Raw genomic sequence first — 19,326 nt, 5'->3', positions numbered from 1 at the left:
TGACCTCCAGAGTGTCGTTCGTGGTCGGTTTTGTTGTTTTGGGTTTTTTTTTTTTTTTTAATATTTTAAATTACTTGCCAACATTTTAGAGAATTTTTTAAGCAAAATCTCAAAAAATATTCAAAAAACATTTTCCCAATCCTATAGCACTTCTAAAACAATTTTATTAATAAGTTTATTACAGGTTTATCATTTTATCTTTGCTTTCATCATGTGTTGCTAGTCACAACCATGACTTATTTGATGGTGAGTAACTGAGTAGGAATGCATTCGCAATTTTAGGTTCCTGTGGGAAAATACAGTGTGTTTATAATGCATTTTCCAGAAAAGAATTAGAAAAGTAAGGATTATCCTGTGATTTTGTTATTTTATAAATTCACATGCCCACTAAACTAGATTTAACTCTTGGTGTAATTAGTTTTGGTTTCAGAGTTTCCAAGGTTTGTGGATACGATAAAATTGAGATTGTGGCTAAGGTTAATATTTTCTTAACAGTAAGTTTGGTTGGTAGCTGTGGAACATAAATAGTTGAAATTTGTATCAGGGCCAGCCAAATTTGGTTCTGTTTTCTCTCAGCTGCTTGTCTTTTACATTAGAAAATAAAGGAAAGAATAGCCAAAAATCTTAGGAATGCTTACCAAATATCTGAAGTTAGTTGTCAAATGCCATTTAGATAAATTGGGGGGAAAGGAAAATGGGCATAAAGGAGTAATACAGATACATGGAAAATTCTACAGGGAAATTTTACTTTAAAATTCATTGCATGGTTTAATATTAAGTGTGCCTGTGTGTGGATTTCTGATACACATTAAATAACACAAATTAGATGTACATGAGACCTTAAAGTGAAAAAATTGCAAACATATGAATAATGCAGTGGTATTCTTAGTGTTTGGATAGGCTGGCCTCTTGGAATTAGGTTAGATAATGTCATCTTCTGAGCTGGAATTGAACATGCTTTTATTTAATGAGCAGCGGTTATCTGTGTAACACCCTGAACTAACACTGGTAATTGCAATGCTAGCAAATCTGGATGGTCTACTAAAATCCTCTCAGGGAGGGGCGCCTAGAAGTCTCAGTCTGTTAAGCCTCTGACTCCTGATTTCTGCACGGGTCATGATCTCAGGGTCCCGGCATTGCGCTCTGTGCCCAGCAGGGAGTCTGCTTGTCCCACTCCCTCTCTCTTCTTCTGTCTAAAATAAGTAAATAAATAAATAAATAAATAAATAAAATCTTAAAAAATAAGTAAATAAAATCTTTTTAGGAAAACTAGACATCCAGATTGATAGATAGATAGATAAATAGATAGATACTAATAAAAAATAAGTGGCAGCCTGGATAATGTTTAAAAAAACTAGACCCAAAGGGTAAAAATCTCATTGTCTTTAGTTCTTTTCTTTTAGGAAAAAGAGTTCCCAGGTGTGATGGCTAACTTTATATATCAAATTGACTGGGCCACAGGGTGCCCCAATATTTGGTCAAACATAATTGGGTGTTTCTGTGAGAGTGTTTGGGGTGAGATTAACATTTAAACTGATCATCGGAGTAAAATAGAGCGCCCTCTCTAAGGGGTGGGCCAGGCTCATCCACGCTGTTGAAGGCCTGAGAACAACAACAAAGGCCCGCCCCCAGGAAGGGAGAGTTTCTCCTACCTGACGACCCTCCAGCTGGGACCTCAACCTGTTCCTGCCTTCAGACTCAAACTGAGACATTGGCTCTTCAGGATCTAAAGCCTGACAGGCTCAGACGAGAACTATGCCATCAGCTCTGCTGAGTCTCCCACTTAAGGACTCAGTCCGAAGGTCTTGGGACTTCTCAGCCTCTATAATCGCACCGGCCAATTCCTTATAAGAAATACATGGAAGAAAAGCCAAAAATCTTAGGAATGCTTATATAGATCTATATCTCCTATTGCTTCTGTTTCTCTGGAGAACCCTGATGTACCAGACCATTCACAGCATTAGTGCACTGATTGGTTCATCATGTATGTTTCTATTTTAGAGAAGGGTCCATGATACTATCTTTAGGACCATCCAACTCTTCTCTATTTTCTTTAAATTGTCTTATTAACTTTATGGTATTAATTTGGTCTCACAGAGTCTTCGTCACTGGTAAAGGAAGAGGTAGACCACTAAAAATGTTTTTTCCAGCTTCTTGTCTAGAAATTTCATTTTTCAACCAAGAAATGCACAGGATTTTTAAATGTTTCTTTAGAATATATCTGTCTCCCAAGACCTTTTCTCGGATGGACCCACAACATAAAAGTACTCATAACAAAGGCTGCAGAGCAAATTCTAGGTTCAAAGTGAGTCCATGTTCCCTAGGACCTTTCTGAAACACAGAACTTCAATCAATCATCCCTTCATCTTTCCCCTCTGCCCCACCCCTTTGGCACCAGCACTAAATTTCAGAATTTTCCACATTATATAATATTTAGGGAACAGATGGTAAGCGTATTCTGATTTCAATTTCTGAATCAAATTCATTAGTACTGGCTGTCTTTCCCATCACGTTGAGAATTAACAAGCAAGTGTAGACCATTGACAGAACCGAGTAATTAGCTCTATCTGTCATGGGGGAGGCAGCAAGCAGTGGCTGCGAAAGTTAAGCATTCACGATCCCTGCTTTACAGTTTTTGACATCCTCTTAAAATACACATGAAGAACAATGTTGCAGGATAATGTACCGAGATAATAACTTCTGTCTTCACCCCACTCCTATATGAGACTCTCAGAAAAAATGCAATTTTAATATCATTACTGTCACCCAAACCCTTAGAAATAGGAACTTCCCACATTGTACTCTGATTTTCTTTACCTCTAGGGCCTGTTGACAGCTTTGGGTTTCAGAGGCAGAAAGAGGTGGTTGGGCATCAAGAATATTTAGGCTTTTGTTAGGACTCAAAGCAACTGCAGTTACTAGGTTGGGTCAGACCAGCGGGGAGAGGGAACAGAGGCTGTGCTTGGAGTAATTTTAGAAAATGGCTCTTCCGAGAGAAGAAAGAATAGCTCCTGGGAGACTAGTGAAGACACTGGAGGACTTCATGAATTTTATATGGGGTGCACGTTCACAAACCTGAGTGCTCAGCACCAGGGACTAAAGAGGTGAGAAAGCTTTCAGACATCTGTGGAATCCTGGCTTCAAAGACCCAAGACTCTTCTTCACAGAGAACAGTGTCTACATAACCCCTGAGGTCACACAGAAAACCTGTGTGGAGCCACCTGAGTCCTTCCTGAGCAGCAATACCTCAAAAATGGGAGAGAAGCCATTCTTCCAAACAGCACCACTTGATAAGAGGAATATTGAATGACAACCAGTGCGATGGATGAAGGACCAGGGTCTTCTCCCCACTTTTCCACACGCTCAAATGTTGGCACAACCCTAAAGAAAAGTCATGATCTACCACCCCCATCCCCACACACAAAAGATTACACTAAACATAGGGGGCCTCCAATCCACATTCAGTTGTAAAAAAAAAAAAAAAAAAAAAAAAAAAAATGTTGCCTATTGTTCCCCCAAAGTTGCAAATCAAAATCATACCTAATATAAGAGAATTATTTTAAAAAACAGAAAAACACAAGATAATTTAACATAAGGTCAAATTCATCGGCATCACTAGAAATTCCACAAAGCTGGGCTAAGAGGTCAGAAGATCTCATGGATAAATGAGAGGAATAAAGAAAGAAGACTGAGGCACTAACAGACTACAGCATTTGTCCAGGATCACACAGCTAGTATAACAGAGCTAATTTACTGACATGAGGCCTCTGCTTCCTATGAGACTTCAGAGCCAAGGTGATTCAGTGTTAAGAAGCATGATTCGCAGAGGGGAGGGGTGTGGGGGACTGGGATAGGCCGGTGATGGGTATTAAGGAGGGCACATATTGCATGGTGCACTGGGTGTTATATGCAAATAATGAATCATGGAACATTGCATCGAAAACTGGGGATGTACTGTATGGTGACTAATATAACAAAATAAAAATTATTAAAAAAAAAAAGCATGATTCTTGTTGCAATTTTGAAACTAGGTAAGGGATCAGAAATCAGGTGACTGAAAGTGCTCCATGGGGCGCCTATGCATATTAGGGAGGAGTGAACAGAGAATCATCAGAAACAGAGCAGCACAACCATGACACCCCATGTCATGTGTGACAGGCAAGGCCCTACGGCAGACTGAGAAACTGCAGGCGGGCTTTGGAGTCAGGCACACCTGAATTCCCCTCACTTCTCTGAGAAACGCATGTTATGTGCCCAGGGCATGGTAGGGACTATATCAACATACTTTGAATAGAGGTTCAGTGAGCCTGATTCAAAAACTTAGGAAAGAATCTGCTACAACAGATCAAAATATCACAGCAAGTTTCTCAAAGAAAGAGATTCGGAAAAAGAATTTTCTATAGGTGCAGCTTTCATGGCTTTCACCTGTGGTTTGTATTAAAAGCAGATGCTTTTTAAACTTTTATTAACAATTTTTGTCTTTGTCTAAATGTGTTATATATCACAATATTTACTGAATTTCTGTTGACTTCCAAACTCCTATGAAACTTTCATCTTGCCAATTCCAGTTTTGTCATGCCCATTAAAATTCAGAAACAGATTCCTGAAATTTGGCAGGAAATTAACATGTTCCAAATTTTACTGTTCTCCCCGTCTTCTAGGAGACGCTTGATTTCTATACTTGCAGTCAATACTTTGTCTTTTAAAAAAAATAAAGGAAAAGAGAGGGGGAAAGGGTTATTTGAATATTTTCTTCTTCTTAAAGGCACCCAACCAACCCAAGTTGCTGATTAAACTATTCTCTAAACATTTTAAATGAGAAAAATAATTTCTTACAAAATTTTAATTTACTTCAGCAAATATTCAATGCACTATTACATAAATAAAAGATTTAGAATCGTGCCCATACTTAGTTTTATTTAACTATATTAGTTATGGAAATATATATCACAAAACTAGATCCATAATGGATCTGTACAGACACACATCCCTATATGTGCTTTATAACCTCTTAGCAACTTTTTCATATAAATACCATAACTGAGAAACAAGGAGCTTTCCATTTGAATCAGTTTTTCTATTTGACTAGTTTGACTCAGATTGTATAAAATAGATTAGAATGTGGCTGACTAGTCGGCTTGTTAATTGCTCTCTGAACAAGTTCTTAATGTGTCAGTACCATCTAAATAATGAATAATTATGATTATTATTTCAATATGGAATAACTTGCCCTTGGCTTTTATTTCTTGAGAGATGTAGTATCACTTTAAGCGCTTTCAATCAGATGTGACATCTTCTGTCCATTGATAGATGTATTATTGATATGCATGCTCGTAATGTGGCAAGTGCTCTCTTTTATCTCAGATATAAATGAATTACTACATTGCAACAGCTATTCTGGCAATTGTCAGTTGCATAGCCAGTTTACCACGCACTCACCACAACATTTCAGTTTTAAAAAGCATGTTCAGTAAATGCATCTCTGTTTCTATATATGTGATCCAGCTTCTTTTCTCCTGATATAAAAGACATATAAGCTTCTACTCCCCTGAGGTAGAAATTTATTGCTTTTGCTTGCCTGACTTTCTTTGGACTTCTGGTCAGAGCAGCCCAGTTTTCCTTTGGATAATCTCCCCTAACTCAGTCTTTATCATGTGAACGGGGCTGATCTTACCAGTTCCCCAAATGCCCCCTCTCTAAGAATATGCCTCTGAACAAAGCTGGCCCAGGAGTTTAATCCATGACCTAGCCAGAGTGAATGGTTCAGAGTTAGGGACATAACCCAGTCAGGTGAATCAGAATCACTCCCTATGATTGTGAAGGAAGGAAGGGAGGAAGGGAGGGAGGGAGGGAGGGAGGGAGGGAGGGAGGGAGGGAGGAAGGAAGGAAGGAAAGAAAGAAAGAAAGAAAGAAAGAAAGAAAGAAAGAAAGAAAGAAAGAAAGAAAGAGAGAGAGAGAGAAGAAAAAGGAAAAATATAAATTAAGAATGAGACCCAAATTTTGATGACAGTTTTTTGTCTCTCTGGATTCAGCTATGAATAAATAATGAGATCTACTATTGGACCATTCAATTTATATAAGTCATTCTATTTTTAAAGATGGATTGAGATGGCTTTTCATTTGCTTACAACCAAAAGACCTCTGATTAATAAGCCCATGACCTGATTCTTTTCCATTTAGATAATGTATTATTCAAGATAGGATAAACTGGTGAAATAATAAAATTCAAAATCTCAGTTACATGACAAAGATTTGGTTTTGTTCACACCACAGCCCACTACTAGGTGGGCTGCCCTTTTTTTTTTTTATGGCAATGGTATATTATGGGGCACATAGTGTCCAAGATACTTCCAGTTTGGAAGGGAAAGAAGGAGAAAGCATCCTGACTCCCCAGTGGCTTGTACTAAATATGACACAGGTCACTACTGCTCCCAGGCTATTGTCCAATCTGACCACTTGCCATCAAACTAACTAAAGAAGACAGAAAATGTAAGGGAGTATATCCATACTCACTGGAAATAATTATCTGTATCAGCCAGGGTTCTCCAGAGAACAAGAACAAATAGGGCATGTGTGTGTGTCTGTGTGTGTGGAGAGAGAAAGGTATTTATCTCAAGGAATTGTCTCACACAATTGTAGGGGCCAGGAAATTTGAAATCCATAGACCAACAGGCTGGAAACAGGCAGAAGTTGATACTACAGTCTTAAGGCAGAAATTCTTCTTCAGAAAAACCTCAGTTCTTGCTCCGAAGGCCTTTATTAATTGGATGGGGCCCACCAACATTACCTAATGTCAACTGATTATAGATGTTAACCACATATACAAAATACCTTGATAGAAACACCTAGGTTAGTGTTTGGTTAAATAACCATATATTATAGACTCACCAAGTTGACACATAAAATTCATATTACACTATCTCTTCCACAGATTAAATGCCCTTATAATTTTATTCTTATAATATTGTAATGGAAATAAACAGCTCTGCTATATGTTGGGAGATTATAGTCATGTTCTATTGTTCAACATATTTTATGCAGCTTCTCCCATGCCATGAGGCTAAATGTTTTAATATAAAAATACTTCTCTGGTCACTAGAATGCTAATTCATTTCTTTTATCTTAACTAAGTTCCAGTGCTGTATTTTTAACTGTGTCCATTTATGTATTTATTAATATGTTCAATTAATACTTTTTAGTACCTATGATACTCTAGGTACACGAAAGGTCACCTTTTCAGATCAAATATCTGCATCTTCCTATTCAAGGGGAATAAGTAACTACGGTAAGCAGCTACTGCTTTCTGACAAATCATCCCAAACTTTGGAGGTTCAAAGCAAGAAAAACTGTCTTTCATGGTATCCGTAGATCGGCAATTTTGAAGTAGCTTAATTGGATAGTTCTATCTCAGGGTCTTTTATGAGAGTGGGATCAGGTTTTAACTGGTGCTTTGGTCATTAGAAGGCTTCATTAGGACTGCAGGTGCTACTCCCAAAGAGGCTCGCTCATTCATCTGGCAAATTGCAGAAGACTTCAGTTGTTCTCTACATGGGCCTCCTCACAGGGGCTGCCTGTGGGTCCTTAACACTTGGCTTTTCCCCAAATGAGAGACCCAAAAGACCAAGGCAGAAGCTTCAATACCTTATATGACTCAGACTTGTAAGTCACACACTTTCACTTCCACTGACTTCTATTATTCACACTGACCAGCTCTAAATCGTACCGGAAGAAACGACATAAGAACGTGGATCCTACAAGGTAAGGATCGTGGTGGGCCATCTTGACAGCCGGCGACCACAATAACATAAATACCAGTCCTTCGTTTGAATTACCTTGTTTAGAGATCCCGCTGGCTCACCCAAATCAATATATGGTTCCATAATTCATGTATTCAGATCTGACTCGGTCATGAGCTGAGATTTCAGTTAAATTTAGGGTGGAGCTAAAGCTTCGATGTTAGGTGAGAGTAACATGTGAGAAAAAAAATATTCCTTTCTTCCCTAGATTACCAGTCCAGAAATTCTCAAAAGAAGTGGCCTGTCTTGGGGCGCCTGGGTGGCACAGCGGTTGGGCGTCTGCCTTAAGCTCAGGGCGTGATCCCGGCGTTATGGGATCGAGCCCCACATCAGGCTCCTCCGCTGGGAATCTGCTTCTTCCTCTCCCACTCCCCCTGCTTATGTTCCCTCTCTTGCTGGCTGTCTCTGTCAAATAAATAAATAAAATCTTTAAAAAAAAAAAAGTGGCCTGTCTTTGGTCACAAAAGGAGCACAAATAACTACTATTTGGGCATTGCACTTAATAGAAAAGTTTAAAACTATATTATATTGGCTTATTTTGGTATCTTAGTGCCCCTGAAATTTCCATCTTATTGAAATTAAAATACCCAGAATATTCCATCTCAAATAAGATAAAAATATTAATAGAACAACATTTTATTTATTTTGTTGTAATGGGTGCAAAATTGAAATGTGACATTGAAGGTCACGAGAGCTCTTGTGAAGGTTCTAATAGGATGAAAAATGTGACAACTGCTATCATGGGCATAACCAATTTTGAGCTATGTAATGTCAGCAGTTTAGATCCACTTCTTATGTTAAACAGTTGTAATAATAAACCAGCTATATGTTAATAACTGCTCCACAGAAAATTAGATAGGAAAAAAATTATTTGAATTAAAAAAACCTTACCATATAAATTCAAGGAATCATTCTCAGTTTTCTCCTCCCAATTCTTGAGGATTTCTAAGCCTATTTATATTTGGCCCCGACCGGTGGATTGAGAATCTAGTCAACTTCAATATTAAACCAGGTAGCTCAACTAATAATGCCACAGAGACTTATTTAAAGAGATGTTCAAAATAAACTATTTATAAAAATCTGAGTTCATTGGCCAAAGAAATGCTTAAATTTTTTCAAAATTAAGCAATCGGTGCTTTATTACTTAAAGGGAAAATTGATAGCACAGCAAGAGTTTTAATGATTCAATTAATGGAAAATAATAATGTAATTTCTTTAAAATTGTTTTCAACATCCTAGTGTACCACCAGACTTAGTACCACTGTCCTTACTTTCGAAGGCATTAATATCAATGGACTGATTAAAAACAATCAAAATGGAATCATTTATACCCAATTTTCCTTTCCCAAGGCTTTATGTTGCAGGTTTATGTAGCCTTTGGATGAAAACCAGGAAAACTATTTGTTCTTGACTTTAAAAAATTAGCTTTCTAGTTCTTTTAGAATAAACAGAAATAGGACAATGGTATGTCACATGTTATTATAAACTGAACCTTCAGAAGACAATAATAGAACCATACCCAACTATTCTAAACTGCCAAACCAAAATAAATTTCTTTTTATTTCCAATGTCCAGGACAAAAACACCAGTGCTCCATTTAAAAGCAAGCATACAGCATAATCATGTTGTTGATATGACTCTATAATTAATCCTATCAAATTCTAATTAAACCTTAATGATTAAATCTCTGGGATTTTCTTCAGAGTTCATAAGAGGCAAGAATTTCACCTGACATCAAATCACCCATAGAAAGTTTACAGTGACACTGTGAGAAGTTATGCTATATTCAGCTACATGAGACTGTACTTGCTTGACTTTTTTAAAATAAAAGGAAAATGTAAAACATATTCTCGGGTTTCATAATATTTGCTGAGAATGATATGGGAGAAATAATGAATATCAGTTATCTATTGAAGTGTAACAAATTGAGTGCTGTAAAACAACATTATTATCTCACTGTTCCTGTGAGTCAGGAACTTAGGCACAACGTAGCAGGATCCTCGAGCTCTGAGATTGCGCACAAGGACCTTGGAAGGCTGCAATCCACCTGTCTGCTGGGTCTGCAGTCATCTTAAAACATGACTGGTAGTGGCTCTCTTTCCAAACTCAGTCCATTGGCTGTTGGCAGAGCTCAGTTACTCTCCGGCGGTTGGATTAAGGACCTCACTTTCTCACTGACTGTTGGCCAGATGTTGTCCCCACTTCTCTACCATGCAGGCATCTCCATAGTACAGCTCACAGCATGACAACTTGCTTCATCACTGCAAGCAAGTAAGAAGAGCCAAAGACAGAGTCTGCAGGAAAAACTAAAAATCACAGACTTTTACAGCTTAATCTCAAAGTGACATACCATCTCTTATGCCTCTTCTATTTATTACAAGAAAGCCACTAGTTCCAGCACACACCAAAGATGAGGGGATGTAACAGAGGTTGAATAGCGGGAGGTGGGACTCATTAAGAGTTATTTCAAAAATGGTCTACCATACGGTGTTACTACTACTACTAAACTTTGGGATTGTCTGAGTTGAATAGTGTTCCCCCAATTTTCATGTCCATCTCAGCACCTCAGAATGTGACCTTATCTGGAAACAAGATCATTGCAGATGTAATTAGTTAAGTTAAACTTAGATCACACCTGAGTACAGTGGTCCCTTAATCCAACATGACTAGTGTCCTTATAAAAAAAAGAAGAAGAAGAAGAAGAAGAAAAAGATACACAGAAATACACAAGGAGAATGCCAGGTGGTAACAGATGGAAAACTGGGAGCAATACATCTACAAGCCAGGGGATACCAAGGATTTTTAGCAAGCACCAGAATCTAGGAAGACGCAAGAAAGCATCTCACCTTAGAGCTTTCAAAGACAGCATGCCCCTGCTGACAACTTGCTTTCATATGTTCAGTCTCCAGAAATTTGAGAGAATAAATTTCTGTTGTTTTAAGCCACCATGTTTGTCATACTTTGTTATAGTAAACCCTGGGAAACTAATAATTTTAAATGGGTGCTAATTTAAAGAACAATTAGATAGATTCATCCCCATAAGAGAACATTTTTCTTCTGAAGAAAACAATCAGATTAGGCTGGATAATGCATAGATCCTTCTTTAAAGAAAAAAATACTCATATATTACCAGTGTTAAACTATCTGCATTATTAATTATATTAGTTTTATGTAATAGACGATATTGCCTTGCTGAACATCAGTGACAACTCTTGGGGTTAATAGTACACTATTTGCAAGTTTTACACTTCATTTACTGCGGGGTGGACAGATTTGTACGTGGCCTCAGAAACCTACCTCCTACTCTTTATACCCTTGCATTATCCCCTCCGCTTGAGTATTGTGGGAACTGTGACCTTCTAACCAACAAAATATGGCAAAGGTGATAAGACGCCACTCCCACAATTACGTGTGTCATATAGGATTCCATCTTGCTACAGACTTTCTCTCCTGCTGCCCTTGAAGAAGCAAATTGCCATGAATCCTACAGCTATAAATAAATGAACTCTGGGAACAATCTGAGTGAGCCTGGAAGCGGACAAGACTCCAGATGAGGACATAGGCAAGTGGTAGACTTGACTAAATGAAATCCTTGTGAACCCTAAGCAGAGGACACAAAAGAAGACATGCTCAGACTCCTGACCCACAGAAACCATGAGATCATAGATGTGGATTGTTGGAAGCTACTAAGTTTGTGGTAATTTGTCATGTAACAATAGATAACTCAAGTTCACCTTGATTCTTTTCATTTTAAGTATGATGATCTCATTTGAATTGTCATCATTGTCATTTGAGGGGGGGAGATGTTTTAAACTTCTGTTTAAAGGGGCGCCTGGGTAGCGCAGTCGTTAAGCATCTGCCTTGGGCTCAGGGCGCAATCCCGGCGTTCCAGGATCAAGTCCCACATCTGGCTTCTCCGCTGGGAGCCTTTTTCTTCCTCTCCCACTCCCCTGCTGTGTTCCCTCTCTCTGGCTGTCTCTCTGTCACATAAATAAATAAAATCTTTAAAACAATAAAATAAAATAAACTTCTGTTTAAAGACTTTAAATATTTTTTTAGACTAGTTTTAGGTTTACAACAAAATTAAGAGGGCAGTACAGAAATTTCTCCTATACCTCCTGCCCCGACACATGCAAAGCCTCTTCCATTATCACCATCACTCATCAGAATGGTACAGTTTTTACCAAGGATCACATCCTAATCACCTGAAGTCCATTGCTTAACCTCAGGTTGGTGTTTAGATAGGGTTTAGATAGATGGATAATAACATATATCCATCATTATAATATCATACAGATTATTTTCACCACCCTAAAAATCCTCTGTGCTGTCATTATTTTTAATAATGTATTTCTTTTAAATTATCAATCATTTTTTAATGAATCAATCAATTACCTGCTGCTAACATTCAACGCTGCAAAATAAAAATTTCTATTTAATTAAAAAGTCTTTTGTATATTTACTATTACTCTTAGGACTAAGAGATTTCTCCAAGTTGGGAGGTGAATTGAGATTTTTGTTATATGACTTTTTGCAATGTTAATATGATACTGTCATCCCAAAAGAAGATTTGATTCCCCAATCACTTTTCTCAATTCAAATTACTCTGAAAATCTAATCCATAACAGCACATCATGATGTCATTTGGCCTTTACCATGTAACAAATAAGTCATAAATATGAAGTCATGGAATCATTCTCAGTTGTAAATGTTCTATCAGACGATCCATAATACACTTATTTCTGCTTGTATTAAAATTTTAGATTATTTTATAAACCAAACTGCAAGATATAAAAGTTCCCATTAATAAATAATCAAAATGATCCCCAAAGACACTGAGAGGTGTACCTCTTTTTCTCATAAAAATAGCAGAATAAAAATAAGTAAAAGCAATATTAAAGTGAATAATGTTAATATAAAGATAACTTTTCTAATGAAAATAATTTGCTACATTTGTTTCATTTATAGTAAGTAGTTATATAATAGGCCTACCCCATTGTCACCAGCTTGGTCTCCAGATAAGTTCCAATCTTATCCCTAAAACATCGGAGTAGGCCTTTCCCATCCCCATCTGTTTTCAGTTATTCTGTAGAGCTTTACCAGGGTCCCAGGAATATCCCTATGTGGTGTTTAGGCAAGAAGCTGCACTCATACCTACGTGATGGAGTACCTGGACCTGGTCATCAGCCCTGGACTGAGATGCTAGATGGGTCCAGACTCAGCTTCTGGCAACCCCTTTGATTCTCCACAATCAACGTGCTGACCTTAGAACCCCAAGACTTCTCTATGCTTCTTGGAAAGATAGACACGGAGGGACAGATAAGAAAGGAATACTTTTCAACCATCACTAATGACTAGCCTATCACCCAAGGACAGGGAAGGTATCTGATAAAGCATATGAAAAGAAAAACTTTCAGTACATTTCTTTTTTTGGTGAGACTTTGTGTTTACAATATTAAATTTGCAGCAGCATATCTTAAAGCTGACAACAAAACAATGATATGATAATGTAGGTTTTAAAGAACTATTCCCCAAATATATATTTACTTGGTGAATTTCAAATATAGCACTTAAATAAAGTCACAGTTCTGCATTGCCAACAAAATGTACACTAAATATCTTCATTAAGCAGGTTCACTTCTAGATATTTACTCAAGAGAAGTAAAAACATGTCCACAAAAACCTGCTCAGACTAACTGATTTCCAGTCCAGCATATAAAGAGCTTAGAAGTTGTCACTCTGTCATACCAAGTAAGAATCTGAATTGAAAATCAACAACCCTTCTTGGATCCATCAGAGAACTGAGGTCACAGGGCAGGCCTTGTAAAGAAGGACAGAATGCTGTAATGTGCTTCAAAATGGTTCAAAATGGGATTTTTCTCCAATCTTCACTGTGAGAACCTGGGCAAACTCCTGATGGTAAACTCACAAAAGTGTGAGCATATCCCCCCTTCAACTGGCCTCTCTGGAAGTCTAACTCCCAGAGTGTCCACACTGAGCCTCCGGCATTTGGTCAATTACACTTCAGGATTTCTTACCCTGATACTGATTCTCAGGGAGGTTTCTGCTCATGGATTTCTGCTCCAGTAAGTTGTGATTCTCTGTGTCAGCCTGTCTGACTCTCCAATTTTGGAGGACACAAGCACTAAGTACTTCGTACATATCATTCTCATTTAATCTTACAGCAATTCTTCAATTCCATAATTTTCCCCCACATTACAGTGACAAAACCGAAACATAGAATATCTGAACAGTAATTCAGATTTGAAGCAAAGCCAGGTCTTGAGCCTAGGCTGGCCCACCTCCAAAGCCTATGCCCCGAACCACCACACTGTATGGCTTATTCAAAACTATTTCCTGTCACAAGCCTTGGGACCCACCAGGCTGGCTGTCTCGTGCAGGGTAGGGGAACACGAAGTCGATGAGACAAGACACGGTGGTAGCAGCCTATTACGGTAAGAGTTGTTACTTTTAATACTAGATCCACCCCTACTTCAGTGCGTCACTTGGTTCGGTAACTTCAGAAATAAAGTGAAGGAAATTCAACAGACAGGATCCAGATTTTCCCCTTGGATTGGACTGTATTAATGAGCTTGAAGAGACCAAAGAACACGGAAATTCTGTGACTGTGCTATGTATGTGTGCACACGCTGAGGCATGTGCATTTTTCTGAGAGGAAGATCCATGGCTTCAGATTCTACAAGCAAGTTTCAACTCCAGCAGCTGGTGCATCTTTCATTCTGAGTCATAGTTCTTCCTTACCTTAATTTCTATCCATTATCGAGACAACTTGTTTTCCTTTCAAAATGTATAATATTTTAACTATTTTGTTTTGGGTTGTTTTTTTTTTTTTTTTTTTTTTGCTTTTTGGGGTTTTTTTTGGCTTTGTTGTTGTTGTTTAAGAGGGAGAGAGAGAGAATCTGAAGCAGGCTTCACCCAGCACAGCACCCAACATGGGACGCAATCCCACAACCCTGAGATCATGACCTGAGCTGAAATCAAGAGTGCCCATCTGACTGAGCCATCCAGGTGCCCCCAAAATGTATATTATTTTAGAAGGAGAAAAAATTCCACATTTGGAAACATCATGCTTGAAGAGTTCCCTGGCAGATCTTTGTCTTTTGCCTGACAATTGCTGCTTTCATATAGATAGTCACTGTGCCCATTTGTTGAAGCTAAAAAATCCGGATTTCTTTTTAGTGAGTTAAGGAACTTTTATAGACTAAGGTGGAAAACAGAACTTTTTCTTCTTAGAGGAAAGGCTTCCTAAGTTCTGAGAAGAAAATTTTTTTAAGCATTTTTTTACTCAGGTAGTTATGACAGAATCTTCACATATTCCCAGAGAAACCCTGAAATGGGTAAGTGACTGAAAGGTACGCTCTTGAGACTGGATCTGTGAAACATAAGCATTCCCTGGGGATTCTAAGAAATAACCTTGGAGGATATTAGACATTTATTAGTTATGCATATGGGACTTGACTGTGCTCACTGAGTCTTAAAAGAAGAGGAGTCGCTCCTGAAAGACAGAACTATGAAAACAAACAAGTAGCAATATACTGGTAAATGCGGAACAGCGTTTCCAGGAAGGAAATTTTAAAACCCTGATTTGTAGTGTTTGCTGATCTCTGAAAGATATTCTGAGACCATAAGAGTCAAAGTCAGTTTGAAGAACAAAAAGCAGCCCTGCGGTTAATCAGGCCGGAAGGACAGCACATGGCGTCAGCTGCAAAGTTAACAGGACAAATGGTTTCTTTATGAGGTCGTCAAAGGTCGTAATGACTCCCTTTATGAGTGATCACTACTTTCTCATCAGTGACACTCCCGGATGCCCTTTACTAGTCTCAATTGGATGCCCTATTGTTAACACTTTCTACCCTCCGGCAGCACACAACCCCCAGTTAATCCCTACCTCCCGTAATCCCGTTCCAGAAACAGCGGCCAATCCAGAACGGATCGCCTCTTCCCTAGATACTCCTCAGAGTCCTCTGGCAGGAACCCAGCCCTGACTGACACACCGTCTCCTCGCTTTTGTCAGGGTGACACGGCACACCGGTGCTGTGAGCCAATCAGTAAGTCAGATTTTGTCAGACTCCAGGCTGGAAGTTTGGGGCTGATGGGGCTTTAATATTTTCAAAGTGCTAATACTTCCACTAAGGTTGATTTTAAACTGCCCATGGGATGTCTAGGAACATGAATTTGGGAAGAGATGAGAACAGTCAGCAGAATTAGATAGAAGCTGGCTCCGTGGCCCAGGTTACTCTCTCAACAACCATGGACTAGATTTTTTTTTTTTTTTGAAGATTTTATTTATCTATTAGAGAGAGAGAGAGAGAGAGGTCACAAGCAGGAGGGAACAGGAGAAGGAGAAGCAGGCTCCTCGCTGAGCGGGCTGAGGTCATGACCTAAACCAAAGGCAGACGCTCATAACCGAGCCACCTAGGCACCTGGAATAGATATTTTTAAAACTTAATCTGATAGATAAGGAAACTGAGGCTCAGAGAGTTTAAATAAATTATTTAACATCACAAAGCTGGTGGCAGAGCCACCATTTAAACCAGTAGTGTCATTCTGATTCGAAATCCTATGGTCTTTTAACTAACACCACACTGTTTAGTATGTTATAATAGCATCATCTCTTCCTACAATAATATCATGGACGTAGACCTTTCTAAAAAGCATACATTCCGCTTGTGCAGACTGCAGTTCTTTGGTATATCTTTCACACACTGGGTGGCAGCGGCTGTGTAACTTTAGGCAAAGTATTCACTGTCTTTATATCTCAGCTTCCTCATCTGTAGGATGGGGGCAAACATAGCGCCTACAAGGAATTGTTGTAGAGATTTTTTTTAATTAATAAATGCAAATTGTTTAGTATAATGACTAACATACAGGAAGTACTTTAAAAATGTTAGCTATTAAAATCATAAAGCTGTACCTGTAAAGTACTGAATAAACAATTTAATGAGCATTCAACTTAATAAGACTCTACAATTTCATTTAAATCATTTTCGGACCTTAAAAAATCTTTCTATAGGGCACCTGGGTGGCTCAGATGGTTAAGCATCTGCCTCTGACTTGGATCATGATCCCAGGGTCCTGGGATCCAGTGCCCTATGCTACCTGCTCAGTGGGGAGTCTGCCCCTCCCTCTGCTCATGCTCTGTCTCTGTCAAATATATAAATAATCTTTTTAAAAAAATCTGTATTCCTGCTTCCATTATCTATTGTTGATCACAAACCAAAATTTACTAGTTTAAAACCACAATATTGTGTTACTGATCCCATTTCTGTGGGCTGATCTGGGTAGTTCTATTCCATGTAATGTCAGCTGAGGGTCTCATAGAGTTAACTAGAAACTTGGCTAGAGGACCTTGGTTTTCTTCCAAGTGGCCTCCCTCTCCTTGTTGTGTCTCATCCTCCCGGGCCATTCCACATGTTATCTCTCTCCAGCAAGACAACCCAGACTCCTCTATAGGATGGTATCTGGGCACCAAGATGAAGTTTTCCAACAGGACAACCTGAGTGTGCAAGCCCTCAACAAGCTTGCTTGTGTCAGTTTGGCTAATGTCCACTGACCACAGCGAGTTACATGGTCAAGCGCAGAGCTCGGTGGAAGGCGGGCACACAAGGGCATTGCTAAAGAGAGGCATAGCGGTCTTTTTTTTTTCCTGGGGGCCGGGGGAGCACCAATACACCAGCCAGCCACAGATTCCTATGCATATTCATGCATAAACCTCTTTCAGAATCAATGAGAAAATGCCAAGTAACTGATTTTATAAAGAGAGTCTTTAGTCCTGTGAATAATGAAAGCAGAATTGGAACTGACTAAAAGTTCCTGTCAGTCTGATTGTCTGTGCCATATGTGCATGGCCCCATCATACGAGGAGAATTTAGAAATAATGGCAAAGTCATTTTAATGAGCTAGGGAAAAGTGAATAAATTATGATCCCTGTAAGTACCAATTTTAATCTACCTCTTTATGGACTAAAAAAAGTGTCAGAGATTATGATAATCATTCATCTAACAACACACACATAACATCATCATCATTACGGTTGCCATTATAACCATTACATTTTTATTAACATTTTCTCCCTGAAATTTCCATTTGAAAGCCAATGGTAATTTCATTTTGAAATCAGTTCTAACTGTGAATGGCTCCAGTACATGTTTTATTTCTGAAGTCAGCCTCCCCTGATAAAAGCTGGCCTGTTTCACTTTTTTCTTGTTCTTTTCCTCTGCCCTTTTGGGGGTGAAAAAGAAAAAGCTATTTCAAAAAAAAAAAAAACAGTTATTATTGTATGTCTACCATAATTATAAGCAAGATTCAATTACACTGCTCTAAAATATTCATTGCAAATTTATGATTTAAAGATATTTCATTTCCTATTCATGTGTAGTTCCCATACTCACAGTATAAATATTTACACTTAATTATGGAAAATTTCACACATTATCCCGGTAGCATGAAAATATATTAATAAATTTACATTAATAAGTGATTCTTTGAAAAATTATTTAGAAGTAGGAAAAGAGAAGAATGTCATACATATAACTCGCATAGCCAGAGGCTTACATTTTGAGACCTCTCGTTTACCCAGTTCACATAATCATATGTTTTTGTAAAATTTACAAAATGAGGATATTTTATCTTATCTTAGGACCCATGTCTCTTTCCTTGATGAACTCCCTTCTATCACATGTCCCCCATAGAGGGTGACAGTGGAACAGCTGTGGTGTTTTTAGACTCTGGTAAGGGTACGTCAAGTCAAGGGGCTGTTTAGCTCAGGTTTTGTGGGATACATTTATGCGGTTTTTGGTCTCACAGATGTAGAGTTAAGTTATCACCAGTCATTTCACTCTAGGAAAAGCTTTAGAAATGCATCTTTCCAGTAAGTGCTACGCACACTCATGCATTGTGCGGGGAAGGCACAGGACAAGGACCTATCTCCACAGGAACGTGTGTTACGCTGTCTGGCATGATAGTTTGTTGGTAGTGGAGAAGAAACGGGGTTTGAAATCTACAGACTGAATTGTCTTTCTTTTCTGAAGTGGTAATACTAAACATATACCAAAAAAATAACTAGGAAGAGGGGTCCTGTGCAGGTATGTCAGGCAATTAATTAACCAAAACTAGGTCTTCTCTGTGGATTTTGTTGTGTTTACAGTATTTGTCAGCTTTTTAAACTTGTAAATTGTTGTGATTCCTCTTCTCAACCTAAATAAATATTCACTTTCATACCTAATTTAGTAGCAATACTTTTGTATTCTTTTAAAGAAAGCATCCCAAACTGTACAAGCAAACCCTGGATCCGCTCCTTATGGCAACTGATCTCTGGTAGTGAAATCTCCAATTTGAGGGGTTAGCTATTGGCCAATAATAAAATCATGCCTCCTTGTTTTTGGATTTCCATTTTTCTTCTCTTTACTCTTGAAGACTGATTCATTTATCTCTCAAATGTGACTCCAATCTCTTGCTTTCACTTTAAACTCTAACATGGAGTTTGGTTAAAGGGAGATCATTAATCCTG

General features: G+C 38.3%; 1 long non-coding RNA gene across 3 annotated transcripts in view; it reads right to left on the bottom strand.

The window, feature by feature from the left end:
* Positions 1-19,326, bottom strand: part of LOC130542731 (uncharacterized) — a 206,595-nt gene that overhangs the window by 76,724 nt on the left and 110,545 nt on the right. Inside the window, exon 8 of one of the 3 annotated variants that reach the window (XR_008957475.1) lies at positions 1,653-1,844. The exons of the other annotated variants lie outside the window; for them this stretch is intronic. This is a non-coding gene — a long non-coding RNA (uncharacterized LOC130542731). The remainder of the gene's footprint in view (positions 1-1,652; positions 1,845-19,326) is intronic. 3 annotated transcript variants of the gene reach the window in all.

The sequence above is a fragment of the Ursus arctos genome, unplaced genomic scaffold (assembly GCF_023065955.2).
Source record: "Ursus arctos isolate Adak ecotype North America unplaced genomic scaffold, UrsArc2.0 scaffold_5, whole genome shotgun sequence".
Taxonomy (NCBI): domain Eukaryota; kingdom Metazoa; phylum Chordata; class Mammalia; order Carnivora; family Ursidae; genus Ursus; species Ursus arctos.
Note: the sequence above shows the minus strand (reverse complement) of the source record. Positions and strands in the feature narration are given on the sequence as shown.